Genomic DNA, 20,588 nt, shown 5'->3' with positions numbered 1-20,588 from the left:
GATACTCTTCAGCCCTCTCAAACCCCAAAGTCTCAGCTGTCTGCAACAGCTCTCTAACTCCTGCTAACGCCCCTTTTCACCAGAGAGGTGCAGCCTCAGGCCCGGAGACTTCTACAGGCAAGGGCATCTATGAGACTGTCGTGGCACTCTGATTTTTACTTATTTAATGATTATCAGCTATTCATCAAATGATACTGGTTTTCTACTTGAAGAAGTCATATAAAGTTTCTTTTAAAAATAAGTTTGGTTTAGCATAAAAACTTAAGGGAAAATATAAGTAATATAGGTGGTACACAGATATGGAGAAAATCAGACAGGTGTCTACAAATGACTGAAGTTTGGGAAACAGTGATCTAATGCTTAGTATACCTCCTGAGTCAGAGAGACCTAGGTTTTAGTTCTTACTGCCATTAAATAGGCAATAATGACTAATTTTATTGTCTTGTAAATAAACAATTCTTTCATTGAAGGCAGTAGTTCTTCTGGTCAGAGGGCTGCAGCTCAAAGAGAGTAATAAAAATTTAGTAAAATTTCTTTGTAATCTGAATTCCATCTTGTTCTTAACAGAGATGCCTGTGATAAATGATTTGACATTAAGGTTTAAAGATTTATATGCAATATACTATTGTAGGATGAAAATATGGGAGTATGAATTATGAAGCGGGAGAAAGAGAGCTAAATACTGCTCTCCTCATCAGGTCTGACAAGTGAGCCTTTGGCAGCCACTGTAATGTGAAGAGCAAAACAAGATTCACACAAGACCTTCATTGAGAGTATTCCAGGGCCATCCGGGCAGAATAAATTACAAAAGCAATCTGTCACGGTACGTGAAGCCTTTTGATGTCGGTCTGTTAAAAATACTGCATATTTCGTGGTACTGATCGGGAGACATTGCCATCAGTCACCTTCTACGTGAACTGTAAATCTCTTAGACATGATAGTTCAGCTCTCAAGTCACCCCAAATTCTAACCTCTTGAAGAATTTACATTTATGTCTATGTTCCTTTCAAGTCAAGACCTCAAGAAACACTTAACCAGCCATGTTTGGAGCCTTTTTTTCTTCCTACAAACCTGAGTGTAAGGAAGCTAAGTGTCTGGGTGCATTCACGCCCACTTCCACGCACACCTGCTCCGACGCCTCCACAGCCAAACCCACCCTGCAGGCAGAGCCGGAAATGGTTGCTGCCGGGCCCTAGCCAGAAAGAGGTGTTTGAGACAAGTGCTCTGTCCTCCTGAGTCCTTATTTACGCTCGCACTTTGTTAACTGCCACACAGCAGAGGGTACTCTGGAGCTGGGCCCTTTTTCCTATGCACGGTCTGCTGTTGACTTGTTTTAAAAATATTTCTACAGTGCGTCTACTGCTCTCCCTTCACTATATAATTGTATGATACATTGGCAAACACTTGCTCCTCAATGAATAAAGGTGTGTTTACCAAACAATAATTGAGTCATTGGCACAGGGAGCAGACCTTGCCCAACACCAGCTGCTGTATGTTGCACACATAGCGTCCTCAGCCTCTGCCCTGGCTGGATGTGCAAGGAGTCAGTACTTATTAATTCTGGGACCTCAGTTTTAGCCACATAAGACAGAAGAATACTACTGTATGCTGTAGGATTTCATTTGTGAATTTATTGTTTTTAGCTTAGGTGCTAGAGTTATAAACAGACTTTAATTTTACTTAAGTCCTAAAGTTTAGATTCAAATGGAATGGTTTGAAACATGCCATAATAGAGAGTTAATTGGGGGGGTGTGTCACACAACATAGAGTTGGACTTACAAGCATAAGTATAGCAAACACTAGACAATATGGGCCAAGATGCTTCTGTGCTCCTTATTCTAACAGAATCCAGTTTCACAGAGAGACTTGTTGGAGGACAAAGGGCAAAATATGCTCTTACGTTTCAGGGTCTCTCAAATCCAATCTGTCCTCTATACACGTTTTTGGGCATCTGCCCCATCCTTGTCCCCTTCTCTGGGAATTGGTCCTGCCAACAGCTCAGCAACAAGTCATGTGACCATAGCTAGTCCAGCAATGTATGACTGGACAGGAGCGAACAAATGACCAGAAGGAGGCCCCAGCTACACGGTGGCTGGGGACCTACAAGTTCTGTGGCTTGGTTGTAAAAGTTAAGCCAGGGCTTCCCTGGTGGCGCAGTGGTTGAGAATCTGCCTGCCAATGCAGGGGACACAGGTTCCAGCCCTGGTCTGGGAAGATCCCACATGCCGCGGAGCAAATAGGCCCGTGAGCCACAACTACTGAGCCTGCGCATCGGGAGCCGGTGCTCCACAACAAGAGAGGCCGCGATAGTGAGAGGCCCGCGCACCGCAATGAAGAGTGGCCCCCGCTTGCCACAAATGGAGAAAGCCCTCGCACAGAAACAAAGACCCAACACAGCCATAAATAAATAACTAATTTTTTTAAAAAAAGTTAAGCCAATGAGCTTGCTGTGCCAGGAATTTGGAATTAGAAAATGGAGTGGCTGTTACTAGTTAGCCATGGGTTGCTAAATTGACAGATCATTTTAACTGAAATGCGTTTTTAAACAAAATTTTTGGGGAGGGGAGTAATTATCAATAGAAATGGCTGGACTAGATATCCACAGTCTTCTGCCTCCCCCAAAATATTTTGGGTAGAAAACATTTCTGAATCACTGCTCTTTAAATATAATTATTCACCCAGAGAGAACATTTGAGAAGGAAGAAAAGCATGTGCATAATTGCCTGGAGAGCAGTGTAGAAAGCAGAGGTCTAGTGTTTGGTCCATCTGATGCAGGGAGTCTTGCAGCCCAACAGCTGCTGGCTCTCTGGGCATCACAGGTGACAAGGAAAGTTGTAGCCTTGAAACTAGAGCACAAAGGAAAAAACACATGTGCCAGATCCCAAGGCACATGTCCAAGGACCCTCTGCACCCCAGGCCCCAGCTTGGCGTGGGGAAGGTGCTCAGACATGTCTGTGGAATTGTATGGGAATGAACTTGGTCCCAGAGCAGCCTTGGGGGAAGTCAGACAGGCTTAGGGTTAAACTGGTCTGAGTGAGAAACAGAGAGCAGCTGCCATCAGCGCTGTATCTAAGTGAAGGGAGGTTGTTCTGAAGAACAGGTCTGTGACTGCCTGGGCATGAGGGGAGGGTGCCTGGGCCGCCGAGAGGAGGCAGGGCAGATGGTGATGCTTCAGGGGAGCGAACAGAACTGCCCACGCAAAACCCCGAGACTCTTTCATCTAAATGGATGTGCTAATGGCTCCCATGGAGCGGCTATGAGAGGGCTTAGCACATATGCCTCTGTCTACTGTACTGGCTGTAAATAAACCATGAGCTTGCCTGCACCATCTGCTTAGTGTGCGCTTTGTGGAACTGTGTGAAGAGAACAAAGTGTTTGGGGCCAAATGGCTAGAGATATTTTAGTTGTGTACTTAGAAACCAACTATGTTTACATAGCTCAATTATTACATTTCCTTTAAAGTGGGTAATTAAATTAAAAGTACTTTTATTTCAAAAATAAGGTGGGGGGTACTGGACAGTAGGAGGCCACACAGCTTCTGAAAGGTCAAAGAACAGGTCATGGGGACAGAATGAGGCTGGAGACAAGTCTTCTACACCTGGAGTAATCAGCCTTGAGTTAGTCACACTTAACCAGTCTTAACCACAGATGCTTCATCTATAATGAAGAGTGTGTCACTCATCTTCCTCAGAGCAGTGTTCTGAGATTTCACTAATGTCTAAAACATGCAGCTCTTTAGATAAAAGATATTACGAACATACAAGATGTTTTTGTGGAGATGGTCATGCCCTCTGTAAAGTACAGGGTATACATTATACACGATCATTACTACCCTCACATAGACATTGAGACTGCTCACCACTCATTTTTTTTTAGTTCCTCAAAATTATATAAATAATGTTACTAATTCATTCATGAAACAACTCTTCACTGAACATTTACTAGGTTCTAGACTCTGGAATAATTTTCATCAGAGGTAAGACACCTACAATTATGTTCTAAAATCACAGACTTAGTATGTTGCAAGTAATTTCCAAAATACACAGTTGGATGTGTGCTTTCAAAATTTTAAACAGTGGGGTGTCTTCCCCAGTACTAGATTTGTGATTATCTAAAGTTTAGTGATTTGCAAGAGTTCAAAGAGCTCCCTCACCTAACCTGGATGAACTTTTCCCAAGGCCTAACACAGCAGCAATTTTAGGTAGATACTGTACATCCCCCCAGAGAACCCAACAACTTAAGTTAAACTCTATGAAACAGCATGAGCAAATCGCCACAGTTAATGAAATGCAGCCCTGAGAGAATAATCACACTATCTTAGTTTCATTTACAAACTATGTCTCATCTTGACAGAATCCCCAGAGATAATGTAGGACAAATCCTGATAAAATGAATTCCCGGGGTTACTCAAATACTTTTTACGGCACTGAACTTTGACTCTATCAGAATTTGCTTGGAAGAAAGAAGAAGTAAAGAGTGTGAGGGTTAGAGCCAGTGCTCTGGACTCAGACAAAGCCTCACACCATAATATAACAGCTGTGATCTTAGATGAGCAACTTTACCTGTCTAGGACTCGGTTTTGCCATCCACAAGATGGAGATAATAATACTACCTATCTCCTAGGATTTCCAAGGAGTGCCAGTGAAACAGTAAAAAGGTCTTAGCACAACATGGTGAAGACTCAGCGAATATCAGCTATGACAAAAATCTTCATTGTGTGGAAACAGAATTTGCATGGAAGCGAGAGGTTCATCAAAGAGGTGTTACTGAAACCGGAAAGTGGGATGTGGTTGGGTAGAGAGACCCTGCTATTTCTAAGTTCCCACAGCAGCTCTGCCACCCTTGCTGTCAGAAAGCACAGAGGTGACGAGAGACTTGAGGATCATCTTTCCAACTCTTCCGCAAGACATGAGCTGAAGGAGAGAGTGCAGGCCACCCTGGAAGCAGCACTACTGAACCTTAGTTTCTCATCATGTCCCAACATGGGAGTGCCTTGATGCCATCTGGATTTATGCTAACTCTGTAAAGAGAAAGCACAATGTTTTCTCCGGAGGACTTTAAAAACTGAAGGGGGAAATCCCATGCCAACGATGTATTTCAACACTATTCTTATTAAAAACAGGTCAAAACGGTGGGGAGAAAACAAACCATAACTACTGGATACATTTTCAGAAGCGGCTTTGGTTTTATGAAGTAAGTTTTGATTCTAAAGACAAAAAGTGCAGAAGAGAATTGATAAAGCCACATTCCATTGATGAGGTCCCAGATTCTCACCCAAAATAACACAAAGTAAAAGCTTGAAGCACTTTTCACTGCAAGCTTTTGGAATTTCCCAGGAGAAGGATAAAGATAAAACTAGAGCTGTGGATTTAATACAGGTAAAATTTGATCTGCCCTTTTGACAAGAGGTTGAAAATAATTAAGAGCCTGAAATGGAAAAATGTTTATACAAAAATTTGTACATACATAGCATATAAAAAGTTCATGCGACATTTTAAAATAGATAATACATAAAATTTATACTATATGTAGAATTAAATTAAGAAAATATTTTATAAACTTAAATTATGAATTTTGCCCAGAGGCGAGAATATTTTCGAGGAATTAATGCTAAACAAAATAAATATTTTAAAAATATCTATTTGGTTTGAACCTTTGAAACAACCCCATACTTGCTCTATAACCAAGGGAAAAGAAAAAAAAAAAAAAGGAAAATGGCAATAGAATTCAGACTATTTTTCAATTAAGATGAATTCACACAGAAGTCCTGGGGTCAGAAATGCAAGCCAGGATTTGACTACTGAGCATATTAACATGAGTACAGAGAGAAACTGAGTTCCCTATTTGCAGAAAAGTGTTGAAATACCGTTCCTGGATAATCTCAACATGCAAGGCAGGTAATTTGGTGAGTTTTGCATGTGTGTATGTATATATGTGTATGCTTTAAAAAGATTCACCATGAGGCTTCTTTGAAGAGTTGGTCTCTCTTAAGAGGAATCTGATAAACAAAAATTTAATTTTGACCCTATTTAGGAAACACAACTCATGAAATCCAGCTCAGCCTCATGGCATAAGACATGGCAAGCTGAGAAAGTTTCTGTCCACATTCAGTCAGTGTAAGCTTGCCTCGCTGTTCTCCTGGGAGCGGAAGCAGTGTAGACGAGCCATAATCTCTGCCTCCTGCAGCCTGTCAACTGTTTAAACATCTTCCCAAATAACAGAGAAAATGTCCTATATTTTTGATTGCATAAGAAGCAGATCTGAATGTTGAATTAGAAGGAATGGAAATGTTTATACTTTTAATTGTCCAAAATGCCTTTCAATTACACTTAATCTTCACTCTAATAAAACACTTATTACAAATAAATATTGACACAAAATACTCCATTAAACCATTACTAAAAAAAAAATCTGGGTAACCACCCCCTTGCATTGTTGAATGATTAAGCAAACACATTTGCTGTAATTTGAAACCCTGTACAGTTTTAGTATGGTCCAACTTTTATAAAATATGTATCTAGAAGAAAATATACTAGAATAAAATATCTAAAAACCAGAGACGCTCATTGTCTCTGGTGGAATTTCAGTAAAGAAATTATATCCTTTTCTGAGTGTTTCTAATTTTACTAAAATTTCCCATAATAAATGTAATATGTATTGATCATGTATTAAGATGCCAGGCAGTATGCAAGATTTTTTTTTTTAATGCTTCATGAGGTGGGTATTATTATTATCCCTGCAGATGTGGAAGCAGAGACCAAGGCAACTAATACTCGAAGGATGGAAACTGGAATTCAGACATGTCTGTCTCACAATCATTTTGCTACAATTGAATTTCATTTGTAGCTGGAAAAAAAAGAAAACACTTAAATTTAAATGCTACATAGCCAGGCGAAGAGCTATATGGTGACAGTATACTTCTAGGCCTTTATATTAAAGATGTTTATTAGGTACTCCTTAAATACCTCTATGATTTTTTTTTTTATATTTTCAAAAGTATGGCAACATTTTGAAAATAAAAGGAAATTAATCAAACCTTACATGAACTAAACTCAATGAACTAGATTTAAATCAGTACTAATATTTATACACATCCTTTCAGTGAATATTCAGTTACCAGTAACAGATAACCCCTCATTGATTCAAACCTAACCTGACCTGACCCCAAAGAAAAAAGTAAAAAAAAGTCCTCCCTTTTGAGAGGGATAAAATTAGGACTCAAAGAAAATGGTATCCCCTAGATCATGTGGAGGCCATGATTTCTTAGTGGCTAAAACTCCCATCCCAAGCACACTACAAATCAAAGTAATGTAAGTTAAAACAGTGGAGCACCATTTTTTACCTATCACATTGACAAAGATGATAATGAATGAAAAGTATCACCCATAAGAGTATTGAAAAACTGGCACTGTTGTAAACTTTTAGTAGAGAGTGGTTAGACAATAAATATGGATGAAACTCCAAAATGTGCAAATCCACTGACCAGCCAATTTTCCACCTAGGGATTTATTCTAAGGAGAAAACTAAGTATGCTGTGTGTTGCAGTGTTGGTTGTTCAAGGCAGTATTGCTTATAACATAGAAAAACCAGCAATAACCTAAATATCGATTGACAGGGGAATTTGCTGCTGTATCTGCAGAATTTGGCTACTACACCTGGGACTAAAAATAAATATGTGGTGAATGAATGGCATGACAAATAAATTAATGGGATACAGCTATACAATTGAATTTTATTCAGGCATTAACATTTCTGATGTAAAGCTATATTCAACAACAAAGAAGGAAGTCCATAGCATTTTGTCACGTGATCAAAAGAGACCAAAGACTAGTCTATCGGTACAATCCTATTTACATAAAATCATATGTATAGCTACCTGTGTACTATATATGTGTAGATATCTAGAAGGACAATACAGGTGGGATTTGGAAATTTTTCACTTTTTTCTTTATATTTTCACATATTATTTGGACTTACTTAAAAATATTAGCTACACATTTTCTTTTTGGTTGAGGAGAATCCTATTCTTTAAATTTGTATCCCAACCACTCTAGCTACAGAGGAGGAAAATACCACTAAGTAACAGATAACATTCAGAGGATAAGAGTTAAGACAATTTCTTTTCCCTTGATTTCTTAAACACTGTTGTGCTGGAAGTTCTCTTTTCTACTCCTGTAACATGCCAGAAACAGAATGAACATAAGGCACATCTGTTTTAAAACAGTTGCAATCAGTGCCCTGGTAACCATTGCACTGAAGAGAGAATCTCAATGCAAGATATTTCACTACATTGACTTTCTCTGTCCAGAGCCCTTCTGAACCCAGCCTTGTTAACTTTCTGGCCAACCCTCACAGTCCAGGGATGCTCTCCTGGGCTCAGCATGAATCCAAGTGCATCCACCATCAGTGGACTCCATCTGTTAGCTCCACACACAAAGACCTCAAGTTATTTGGCAAACAAACATTGCTTTTCTTGAATGCTAGATTGAGATTAAAAGTATACAGCTTATACTAATAGCTCATGGTTTCTGGTAATTTTTGTTTTCAATCCAGGAGAAAATACAAGCATCCCTGATAAACAAATGACAAAGTGTCTCTCTTTGGATTCAAACAAGAGCAGCGTGATTCCTCCACTGAAGCACTGTCTGGTTACAACGGTGCCCAGCTGCAGTTCTGGCCAGCCTCTGAAAGCAGGAGTCAGGGCCAACAAATGCTGCATCTACACACATGTGCCCTGAAGAATCAGCCAACTGTGAGAATGGCGGAGAGGACACACATGAACCGATGACTGATAAGCCTCTTCTTCTGGATGCCATTTATTGGAATTACAAAAATTTGCTGAAATGTATCTCATGCCCTGCCAGTGCAGTGGGCTCACCAAGTCAAGAATAAGCTACGGGGCTTCCCTGGTGGCGCAGTGGTTGAGAGTCCGCCTGCCGATGCAGGGGACATAGGTTCGTGCCCCGGTCCGGGAGGATCCCACATGCCGTGGAGTGGCTGGGCCCGTGGGCCATGGCCGCTGAGCCTGCGCGTCCGGAACCTGTGCTCCTGTGCTCTGCAGCGGGAGAGGCCACAGCAGTGAGAGGCCCGCGTACCACAAAAAAAAAAAAAAAAAAAAAAAAAAAAAAAAAAAAAAAAAAAAAAAAGAATAAGCTACGTATTTTGGCCTTGTGGTATTTCCCCACAAATAATCATGCAGAGTGAGAGCAAGATGAAGGGCTGAGAAAACAGACAGACCCTGGAAGAAAACACACACCTACTGCTTTCCTTCTTGCACTTCCTGGGTGCAGCATCAATTCAGCAGCAACAGCAAGCGCCCAACATGCAAAGCATTCTAAATGCGTCAGGTTCAGTGTGGCTGGCTTGATCTTGATCTGATCAAGCTGATTATGGATTTAGTGTTGCAAAGCCTCTTTAAAAAGGAAACGTTGTACGGCTTCCCTGGTGGTGCAGTGGTTAAGAATCCGTCTGCCAATGCAGGGGACACGCGTTCAAGCCCTGGTCCGGGAAGATCCCACATGCCACGGAGCAACTAAGCCTGTGTGCCACAACTACTGAGACTGTGCTCTAGAGCCTGCGAGCCACAACTACTGAGCCCACGTGCCACACCTACTGAAGCCCGCGTACCTAGAGCCCATGCTCCGCAACAAGAGAAGCCACCGCAATGAGAAGCCTGCACACCGCAATGAAGAGTAGCCCCCGCTCGCTGCAACTAGAGGAAGCCCGCACGCAGCAACGAAGACCCAACGCTGCCAAAAATAAGTAAATAAATTTATTAAAAAAAAAAAAGGAAACGTTGTATATGAAGACGAACCTATTGGCTTTGAGTTACGTGTCCAGGGGTGGTGACAGGTCTGTCATCACACCTGTCTGATGCTGGTTCCACTCATTTACAAGATGCGTGGCCAGCCTTGGGGCCTGTGACGATGCCCACAGGCCTCCTAAGAAAGGAACCCAGACCACAGCCCATGTCAGGAGCCCGGCTCCTTCGTGGGAATGCGTACATGCTCTTTCGCCCAGCTCTTGCCATCACTGACTAGTTTTCTCTGATGCTGCTGTCACGTGCCTCGTCTACCCAAAGCTGTCTGTATCGGAGCCACAGCTATTTCCTGAGAGATACAAAACTCAACAAACTGCAAATAAACAATACAAAACATGATCTCATGCTGTCACGCTGATGCTTCTCTAAAGTGTAGCATCCTGGCAGCTCCCTGATTTACAAGTATCATTTGACACTCACTTTTCCCTTTCAGCAACTTCTTTCCCCTGCTTTTACCCATAGTCCATCAGCTCCCTCTATTGCTTAATGTGTCCTCTTGAACTGCCCCCCTTTGCCCACACCAGGCCTCTGGCTCTCAAGGTCACCAGGCTACAAGTGTTCCTACAAAGTTCACCAGCAAGTTAACCCTCCTTGTTCTCAAGAGCTGAACACTGTCAAGTGGCTCTCCCGGCCAGTCTTGGCTGTTTGATGATCTTCTCTTGCCCAAACTGCCCTTCTATTTGCTTATTTTGGTCAGAGGCACAGATATCGTCCCAGGTCCAGAAACTCAGAGTAGGTCTTGTCTTAATCTCTCTACTCTCATCTCCTACATCCAGGCAGGCTGCCGCCATCAACCCTGGAAATTCAGTCTTCAAAAAGGCTTGTAGTTCCTCAAGATTTAATACAGATCGAACAAAAAAAATCCCCAAAAGGAGTCTGTTAACTATAGTACAACACACAAATACAAGATGTCAGCATGGGCACAATCATTTCACTTCATTTCTGTCCCCCGTCAAAGGCATTCAAACTCTTATTCCAGTATTTAAATCCTGTAATGTGGACTCACTGTAAGTCTCCATCTAGAGCTTGCTTGGATTACTGTTTTATGACAGTCCCCTGAAATTGAATATTCTTTCCTCTCTTTAAAAACACAGGACTTGAGCCACCTTCCTCAAGACCTTGACCCAGATTAAGCTGAGTTTTAGCCACTTCAGTAACCCCTTGGGCAGAATTTTAATTAGTTTAACAGATGTGTGCATTGCAGAGGTCTTTATATAGTTTCCATTTTCTTATTTCTTTATTTTCTAATTTGTGTTTACTCATTTCTCTAATATGCACAAGTAGGGATCATGTCTTGAATATAGACTTAGTGACCAACTGATTTCAGCTCATTATTGATGATCAATTAGTCCCACCTCCCCAACTCTATACACGAATAAAACTTTAAAATATTGTTCCCACACACTCACCCTTGGTGGCTCCTCCAGAGAGTCTGGCGATGAGAGAGTTATTAACAGTATATAAAAGTCTCATTTCGACTTGGGAGCAAGAAACTCATCCATCCCTGACAAAAACAGCTTAAGGATGAATTCCAAATATCCAAGTGTTATTTTCTTCACCCCACATGACACGACCATGACACAAGCCTGGATGACATCCCACAGCCACCAGATGATAGATGTTTTCATTGGTTTCTCCTTAAATCAGGGCTATTAACAGCAGCATGAATCTGAACGAGAACCCTCGGCAATAGAGCTCAAATTGTGTCTGACAAGGCTCACTTCATAAACCTCAACTATTTTTCAACTGAAGAGATGCTGTATTAAGTCAATTCTGTTTATAGAACCATTGTGCATTTATTTTCTTTAAAGATAAATGATACTTTTATGAAGGATAAATTGCACCCAAAATACTACCCGCCTTGGAAAGATGCCAAAATACACACTCACTTAAAATACACAAAACAAAAACAACCAGCCACTAACGCTTCTCCCAACAACAAAAAAAGTGGCTATACAGAATTCTCTTTTGTATAGTAGGGTGACCTTTAAAAAATTTTCTTTTAAGTATAGCTGATTTACAATGTTGTGTTAATTTCTGCTGTACAGGAAACTGACTCAGGTATATGTATACATATTCTTTTTCATATTCTTTTCCATTATGATTTATCACAGGATACTGACTACAGTTCCCTGTGCTATACAGTAGGACCTTGCTGTTTATCCATCCTATATATAATAATTTGCATCATAGTAGGGTGATCTTAAAGAGGTAAGCAAAATTAATAAATATTATTGTTAGGAAATACCTTGAGAAATAGGTTAACTGTATCTTACAATAATTATACAAATATATTTATTATAGAACTTAGGATATTTTAGTTTGATTTTAAATTTCAATGTAATTTAATATCATACGTATAATACAAATTACAATGATCTAATTGAATGGGCAAAAATACCAACGTTCATCCATCCACTCACTCACTGAATCTGTACTGACAAGTACTTTGACGACACTGTCCCTAGCAGCTCAGAGCCTTAGGGAAAACAGACACACAACCATGAAAACAACAATATGTTAAGTAGTGTAATTATCCGGTAGGTTATGCTGGGAAGCACCAAGATTTCAGAAACTGGAAGATCATAAAATGGGTAAGGCAGAGATCTATTTATACTGACAAGGGTCATCTCCAAGTTAAAAAGCATTATCTGGGCTTCCCTGGTGGTGCAGTGGTTGAGAGTCCGCCTGCCGATGCAGGGGACAAGGGTTCGTGCCCCAGTCTGGGAAGATCCCACATGCCGCGGAGTGGCTGGGCCCGTGAGCCATGGCCGCTGAGCCTGTACGTCCGGAGCCTGTGCTCCGCAACGGGAGAGGCCACAGCAGTGAGAGGCCCGCGTACAGCAAAAAAACAAAAACAAACAAACAAAAAAAGCATTATCTATAAAGTGATTTTATTTATGTTAAATCACAACACACACCAGATTACATGGAAAAGGGTCAGGAAAAGAGACCCATCCAGAGGTTAACCATAGTTTTCTCTGGGAAGGGGAGTGGAAAGGAACACAGTAAACAAACAAACAAACAAAAAAGACTATCTTTTTACATGCCTCTGCTACTGTCTGAATTTTTAAAATAATCTATACATTCACGTAATACTTGAATTATGAAGAAGTAACAGTAAATGAAGCAGACAGTGCAGGAGAAGGCAGCAAAGCAGGCTGAGCAAGATGAGCTAGAAGCAGAAAGAAATCCTGACCAGGGTGGAGGCCATGGGAGGCCAGTGTTGAGAAGGAGGCTGGAGGACGATAAGGACCGAAGAAAGGACACGTCACGGAGAAGGAGGAATCTCCAACTTGGGCTCTATGGCTGTTTCAGCAGAACAGCAGCGGTGGAAAAAAGAACGCAGCAGGGTGAAAATGGGGTGTGAGGGAATGAGCAGCAGGTGTAGCTCAAATGCCACAGGACAGGTAACCTGCACGAGCAAAGCAAACTGGGAGCAAGCAAAATTAGGCTGCCCCCATCCTCCCATCTCCTCCACGGTGCCAAAGGGGTACAGAAAAATACTTATCCATTTTGTAAAAATCAACAGTACAAATGTGATCACGAACGGCACTCAACACTGGAGGCCGTAGACTTCAGGTGTGGAGATGCACAAAGAAGCGAACAGAGGGCCCAGGAACTACCTAGGGGGCTGGGGAGGGGGTACTAGGCAGCTCCAGCTCCAGCACTGGCTGCCAAGAGGTGATGCTGGCCCACTGTGGCCAGATCATGTTATTTTTAAACAGAAACCATAAATCTGGGTTTTTTAAAAGTGTGAAATACCCTGACTTTTAAATGCGGGCCCAAATTTTTTTGTTTGTTTGTTTTTGCGGTATGTGGGCCTCTCACTGTTGTGGCCTCTCCCGTTGCGGAGCACAGGCTCCAGACGCGCAGGCTCAGCGGCCATGGCTCACGGGCCCAGCCGCCCCGCGGCATGCGGTATCTTCCCGGACCAGGGCACGAACCCTTGTCCCCGGCATCGGCAGGTGGACTCTCAACCACTGCGCCACCAGGGAGGCCCTGGCCCAAATTTTTAAAAGACACTGGACTAGGGAAAACAGGCCTGTGGGCCACCTCTACAGCACTGTGACTCTTTACAAGCCTGGCATTGAGGAGAAAACGTCAAGTAAAATTTCTCTCTCTCTCCTTTTTCTTTTGAGTGAGAGGCTTTCACATATTTCTAGGCTAAGGGCAAAGCTCTGGTGGATAAAAATCATCTTCTATTCTTAATTTTTAAAATATCAAATATTTGAACTAAAAAGGGCTCCCTTTGCTTTCCTTCAAGAGCTTACACCCTCACATACTCTGCTGGTAAACATTTACCGCAAACTCTTGTATCATGTTAACGTAACAGACCTCAGCTATTACAAGTGTTAAAATATGTGTCTGGGTGGAAAGCACAAATTAACTGGCAGGAGTTTTTAAAAGGAAAAAATGAGAAGGGACCAAAAATCTCACAGAAAATATATAAACACTCAAGTTGACTTTTGGTTTATCAATTTCCTCAGGAAAGAACTTCCCATTTGCAGCTGACCTATATTAAAACAACACTCCCATCAATTTCATTAGAATGCTACTTTTAATCAGTTCATCATATCACTATGCTTCAGGAACTGAAAGCAAGATGTACATAGAGCCATCAACTATGGATACAGAACATTCAGAAGTCAAATAACATTTAAAAAAAAATACACCTATTTTTTTCTTTTTTTAATTTTTAAAAAATTTAAAAATTTTTGGTTGCACCAGGTCTTAGTTGCGGCAGGTGGGCTCCTTAGTTGTGGCATGTGAACTCTTAGTTGCAGCATGCATGTGGGATCTAGTTCCCTGGCCAGGGATCGAACCCATGTCCCCTGCATTGGAAGGCGGATTCTTAACCACTGCACCACCAGCGAAGTCCCTCAAATAACATTTTTAACTGGAAAAATAGCTGGGAAAGCAGAGCGTCGCCACAAAGGAAATATAGCAACAGTTGATACGCTCATGTGAGTGTGTAAACTTTCAAAAATCTTCATTGCACGCTTCTGCAAACTGAAAAACATCTATTGTAAGATGTGAAGAATCTATTTGGTAATGACTCATATATGATAATATCATTGGGTGGATCACTCTCATAGAATCTATTTCAAGCTCATTTCACTCGCTCTGGTTCTCATAGTTTATTAAGGGGCGATTTGGATGATGATAAATATTAGTGTTTCTACTTTCAAATGATTTTCCTCCTGATCGAACAAATATAATCTCAGGCATGTAAAAAGAGAACTCACATGCAATCCCTCTGCACATCAGGCTTAAGCTTCTACTGAAACCTAGGAGAAAGCCTTGACACGGTCATCCATTAGATAGCATCTTGTTAACACTGGGTGACGTTCTTGCCTATGGCTCCCTGTGTCTTAGTCTTTCTTTCCTGTGTCCCTGTGTCTTCAGCTCCTATATACTTCTGCACTTGCTTGTCTGTCCCTGTTCACCCTGCCTCACCTATTTTGCCTCATCTGCTCTCATTCATTACTCTGGATTTCTCCTTGTATTTGCTTGGGTGTAGCTGTTTTGCATCTCTGGTCTCCTGCCCCTTCTCGCAGGGACCCTTTCTCCTCCCTGCCTAAATTAACACTAGCTTTCCACTAAGATGTAGACTGAGAGCTAGTGTTAGGTAGCTACAAAATGCATTCTTGGACACCTTACCCTTAAGGTTCTTATTTGCATCAAGTTCACAAATTCACTCACTGAATCAACATGTTTGTCAGAAAGTATCTTTATTTTATACTTGTAACAAAGGAACTGCTTAAAATTTCCCTGAATCTTTGAAGGCTCCCCCCAGCTCTTATCTCTGTGCATTTCCTCAGATTGTGCATTGCCTAACTTGAGCGCTGCCTTGGTCGTAAAGCCTGCTAAAAGACTGAAAGAGTCAGAAAGCGATTGCCTCTGATGTGTTGGAACAGCGGTCCACAGAACTTACTGGGATCTCTCTGGGTTGTGGGCAAAGAGACCCAGACTGTCCTTTGTGTTTCCAAACAAGACAAAGATTCCACTCCACAAGGCTTTGGGTGAATATACTCTTTTTCATTTATCTACTAAGCCTTCAAGATCTTGGCTGAAAACAGATGTAACTGCCTCAAACAAGCACCGAAGAGTTTTATAATTGTGCTTCCCACAACAACAAATTTGGCAACTGAAAGAACATGGAGCCTCTGGGATTTATATGATTTAGAGGCAGCCCCTTATAGGAGACCGAGCACAGTTTTCATAACTAGACAGAGCTGGGCTGAAATCCTAGCATTCTCTATAGCATGACACTGGACACGTTACTTGATTTCTCCGACTGTGGATTTTTCATCATTGAAGCAAAGACATCACTACCTACAAAACAGGATTTCTGTGAGGATTAAATTACAGGAGGTAATCTAGGAGAACGGCTAGCACAGCACAACAGCAAAAGTGGTGTTTGGGACCAGAAATGAAGAACACATGTGTCCAGGTTCCCTCTTGCCCCAGCTGTTGCAGTGGACCCTGGCTTTGCCTTCCTGGCTCTTCCCCTTGCCCAGCCTCCTAGGAAAGTGCTGGGGGGTATTTTACGATGCAGAATCAGAAGGACAGGTGTAAGAACAGTGGGTCATCGTTAGGAAATGCTCTAAGTTTGTCAGGACTGTAGGGTTTAAGGACAGCTGGAGGGGAAGGAGGTGATGCTGTGGATCCTATGTTCCCACCACTGCATTGAAAAGCACAAGTAAAGCATTTGCTATCTTGAAATCATTGTCACAGTACGGAAGCAACCTAAATGTCCATTGACAGATGAATGGATAAAGAAGATGTGGTACATATATACAACAGAATATTAGCCATAAAGAAGAATGAAATAATGTCATTTACAGCAACGTGGATGGACTTAGAGATTATTATACTAAGTGAAATAAGTTAGACAGAGAAAGACAAATATCATATGATATCACTTATATGAGGACTCTAAAAAGATGATACAAATGAACTTACTTATAAAACAGAAGAAGACCCACAGACATGGAAAACACACTTATGGTTACCAAAGGGGAAAGGGGGGGGGATAAACTGGGAGTTTGGGATTAAGGTATATACACTACTATATATAAAACAGATAACTGACAAGGACCTACTGTATAGCACAGGGAACTATACTCAATATTTTTTTTCTTGTGTGTTTTGCATTTTTATTAATAAGAGTTCTGAGTGCAAACACTCAATATTTTCTAATAAACCTATAAGGGAAAAGAATCTGAAAAAGATTATATATGTATATATATATGTACATATATATGTAGATATCTGAATCCCTTTGCTGTACACCTGAAACTAACCCAACATTGTAAATCAACTATACATCAATAAAAAGAAAAGAAGAAATTATTGTCACAGGACTTTTTGGCTCTAACATGATTTTAAAACTGGACTGTGTGGGTCTGGATACATATGGGTTAGAAGAAGTACTATATTGGCTTTATTATTATTTAATTACACAAACTTGGGAGTGGAGGTGGTCCCTAAGCAAGAGGGAAGGGGAAGTAAAAACAGCCGAGCCACCGCCTCATGGGCAGAAGAACGCAGGGAGGCACCCGTAGGCAGGTGGCTGAGAGGCAGAGGGAGATGCCAGGTCCCATTACCCATTCCTGACTCATTCTGATTCTGGTGAGTCATTAGCATTTCTTTGTTTCAGTTCTTCCCTGATAAAATGGCAAGACGGGAGGGCTATATTATTATGGCACACCAGCTGGCCTTTTAAAAGTGAGCTGGGAGGTATGCCAGCAGCTGGGGCCTCCCAACTCTGGCTTGTACTCCTCCTTAAGCAGTGGATACATATGTGCATGTATGTATACACATATCTGTGTGTATATGTATTATGTGTATGTATGAATACACGAATCCTCACACAAGTTCTGGAGCTCTTCCCGCACAAACCACTAAATCATTTAAAAAGAAAGCCTTCAAAAGGATCATCTGGTGAATCCCTCTACATCCAAATAAGAATATACCTCATTCTAAAAAGATGACTAGACTTCCTTTCCCCAAAATCTCCTCTCTCTGTAAGAGAGGTTTACAGCCTCCCATTAATGATGTACTTGATTTTCTAAAAACTCTCATGATGGAAAAATTCCTCTTTGCTACCTTAAAAAACTGCACTCCAGCCTGTATTCCCAATTCTTCTTACCACACTATTTTGACTTTGCCTAGAACATATCACCTTCTAACAAATGTATAATTTACTTAGGTATTAATATTTACTGCTTACTGTGTCACCTCCTTTTCCCCAACCAGAATAAGCTACGTTGATCACCGATTTATCCCAAGTACCCAGAACAGTGCCTGGCTCAGACTTGACACTCCATAAACATTTGTAATTTGAAGCTGAATTATTTTTTTAATCTTTGATAAAATCGCAAATCTACAGAGCTGGAAGGAAGCTTAGAAAGGAACCTTAAAGATGCAAAAACTGAGGCCCCATGAGGGTAGGTGGCTTGCCCGAGGGTATACACAGAGCTCCCTAGGCCCTTTTCCACTTCACCTCAGCACCTCCAAACAGAAGTGTGATCCTGGGGAAATAGCCTGGGTGGGAGGCAGCCAATGAGAGAAGCCTAATCTGAACTCATTTAAAGCAAGAAAGCCAGAGAGAATAAGGTAAAGCATTTATTTGGAGAACAGTAAAATCTCATATAATAATAATAATTTGTTCATCAGCAGCCATTTTCATCTAAGGATCTCAGAGAGCTTATGAAATTCTCTCCCCACAATGTGTGGCATCATTATCATTATCAGCTCTCAGACAAGGGAACTAAGAGGCTGGGTGTTCTATGGCTGTCCTGCAGGCTGGCTCATAGCTCTCTGGGACTCCATAGCCTCTCCATGGTTTTACATCCTCATCTTTATCAACATCAAAAACAGCTAGATAAAGCTACAACCTCCCAGCTCATCTTCTTCTAGGCACCCCTAAAACTGTTCGGGCCCATGCCAATTTTTCAGCCAGTGTTTATTAGAGAAACGAACCTGTCCATTGGCATTCAGGTGTCCAATCACGTAATGGCTCCTTCCAGCTCACCAATGGCTGGGACTTGACCACAAGGACATCTGAGGTACCCAGCTGCTTTTGGGGGTGGGAAATTGTTTCTTTCCTCAGTTTACTGCCATTGCCCCGCACACACTTTCCATCTGTGCGAGGCAAATCAACGCTGTTGGAATTTTAACCTATCCGCACAATTAGAGTGTTTATAATCACCCCTCAATTACTGAGGAACCACATTAAGGGCCAATGAGATGGAGTCAACGCAACAAGCCCTGTGGAGGAGCCCATTTAGATTGTGACGCGGTGGCATGCTCTCCTCTTCAGGGGGATGCGGGAAACAGTGGATTCTGAATTCCAAGAGTTCTCACGGGAAAGCTTTCTCCAGGCCCCTTACCGCACGTCGGCAGGAGGGCTGACTCCTCCTTACACTCTTACTGAACGACAGTGAAGAGTGAACGGCATCAGAATCACAGTCCCTGTCCACCTGTGCCAAGCGTGCAGTGTTGGTTTCAGCACAGGAACACTTGTTCCCGTCTGCTGTGTACCCGTGAGCTTCCTCCCCGCTTCTAAAGCTCCTGGGACCACACTGCGGACCTTGCCCTTGGGCTGACAGCTTTGTGGCCAAACTGCCAGGCAGCATCCTGAGGTGTGCCAGCCCCCTGGAACTAACGGAAATCCTTACTGAGCTCAGGATTTCCCAGCGTTTCCTGAAAGGTTCATGCTCTGTGGGATGCTCAAAGGTGTAAGATGGAAAAAGAATTCTGTGATCAAATAAGCTGTGAAACTTGGGTAGAAACATGTGTTAAACAATGGTGGTTCCTCAAAAAAGTATAAATGAAATTCCCATGTGATCTAGCAATTCCACTTCTGGGTATATATCCCAGAACACTGAAAGCAGGGTCTCAAAGAGATGTTTGTACACCCACAGTCAAAGCAGCACTATTCACAACAACCGGAAGTTAGAAGCGAGTGTCAACTTTGGTTGTGTAGATAAACAAAATGTGGTATATACATACAATATATGTATGTATGTATTATTATGTAATAATATTATTATATAATATTATTCTGCCTTAAAAAAAGAAGGAAATTCTGACATGTAGTACAACATGGATGAGCCTTGAGGACAGTATACTAAGTGAAATTAGCCAGACACAAAAAGACAAATACTATATGATTTAGAATGGTGGCTGCTGCAAGGGGCTGGGGGAGGGGAGAACGGGGAATGGTTGTTTAATGGGTACAGAGTTTCCATTTCACAAGATGAGAAGAGTTGTGGAGACTGGGCAACAATGTAAGTATACTTAACACTGCTGAACTTACACACTTAAAATGATTCAGAGGGTAGATTTTCTGTCACGTGTATTTCACCACAATTACAATATATTCAACAGTCTTTGCAGAGGAGCCTAAAGTGCTCTGGGAATCACCAGGAGGGGACCCAGCAGGCAGTTTGTCCCGGCTTATCTGGCCACAGCTCCCACCTAACCTTTTTTTTTTTTTTTAACAGAGCATCCTGTGGGACCACAGTGCTTCAGAACACACTTTACAAAACACTGAAAAACTGCTGTAAAATAGGAAATCCTATTTTTCATATTTACATAAAGGAAGGCAAGAATCCTGAAGCCAGATTTTCAAAACAGTTTTAATACACGACATCCTGCTAGAGGAGAACCAGATCCTATCCTCAACTGTGCTACTGATTAACCACGTGGTCTCGAATAATCTCTACTCTTTCTCCTCTGACGTAAGCTCAACCTA

At 41.6% G+C, this 20,588-nt stretch overlaps 1 protein-coding gene across 1 annotated transcript in view; it reads right to left on the bottom strand.

Moving 5' to 3' along the window:
* FYN (FYN proto-oncogene, Src family tyrosine kinase) overlaps positions 1–11,457 on the bottom strand; it is a 161,702-nt gene extending 150,245 nt beyond the window's left edge. Inside the window, exon 1 of the mRNA XM_007452596.1 lies at positions 11,230–11,457. The gene's annotated coding sequence lies outside the window, so the exon portion shown is untranslated. The remainder of the gene's footprint in view (positions 1–11,229) is intronic.
* Between the last annotated feature and the right edge of the window lie 9,131 nt (positions 11,458–20,588).

The sequence above is a fragment of the Lipotes vexillifer genome, unplaced genomic scaffold, assembly GCF_000442215.2.
Source record: "Lipotes vexillifer unplaced genomic scaffold, Lipotes_vexillifer_v1.1 scaffold463, whole genome shotgun sequence".
Lineage (NCBI taxonomy): Eukaryota > Metazoa > Chordata > Mammalia > Artiodactyla > Lipotidae > Lipotes > Lipotes vexillifer.
Note: the sequence above shows the minus strand (reverse complement) of the source record. Positions and strands in the feature narration are given on the sequence as shown.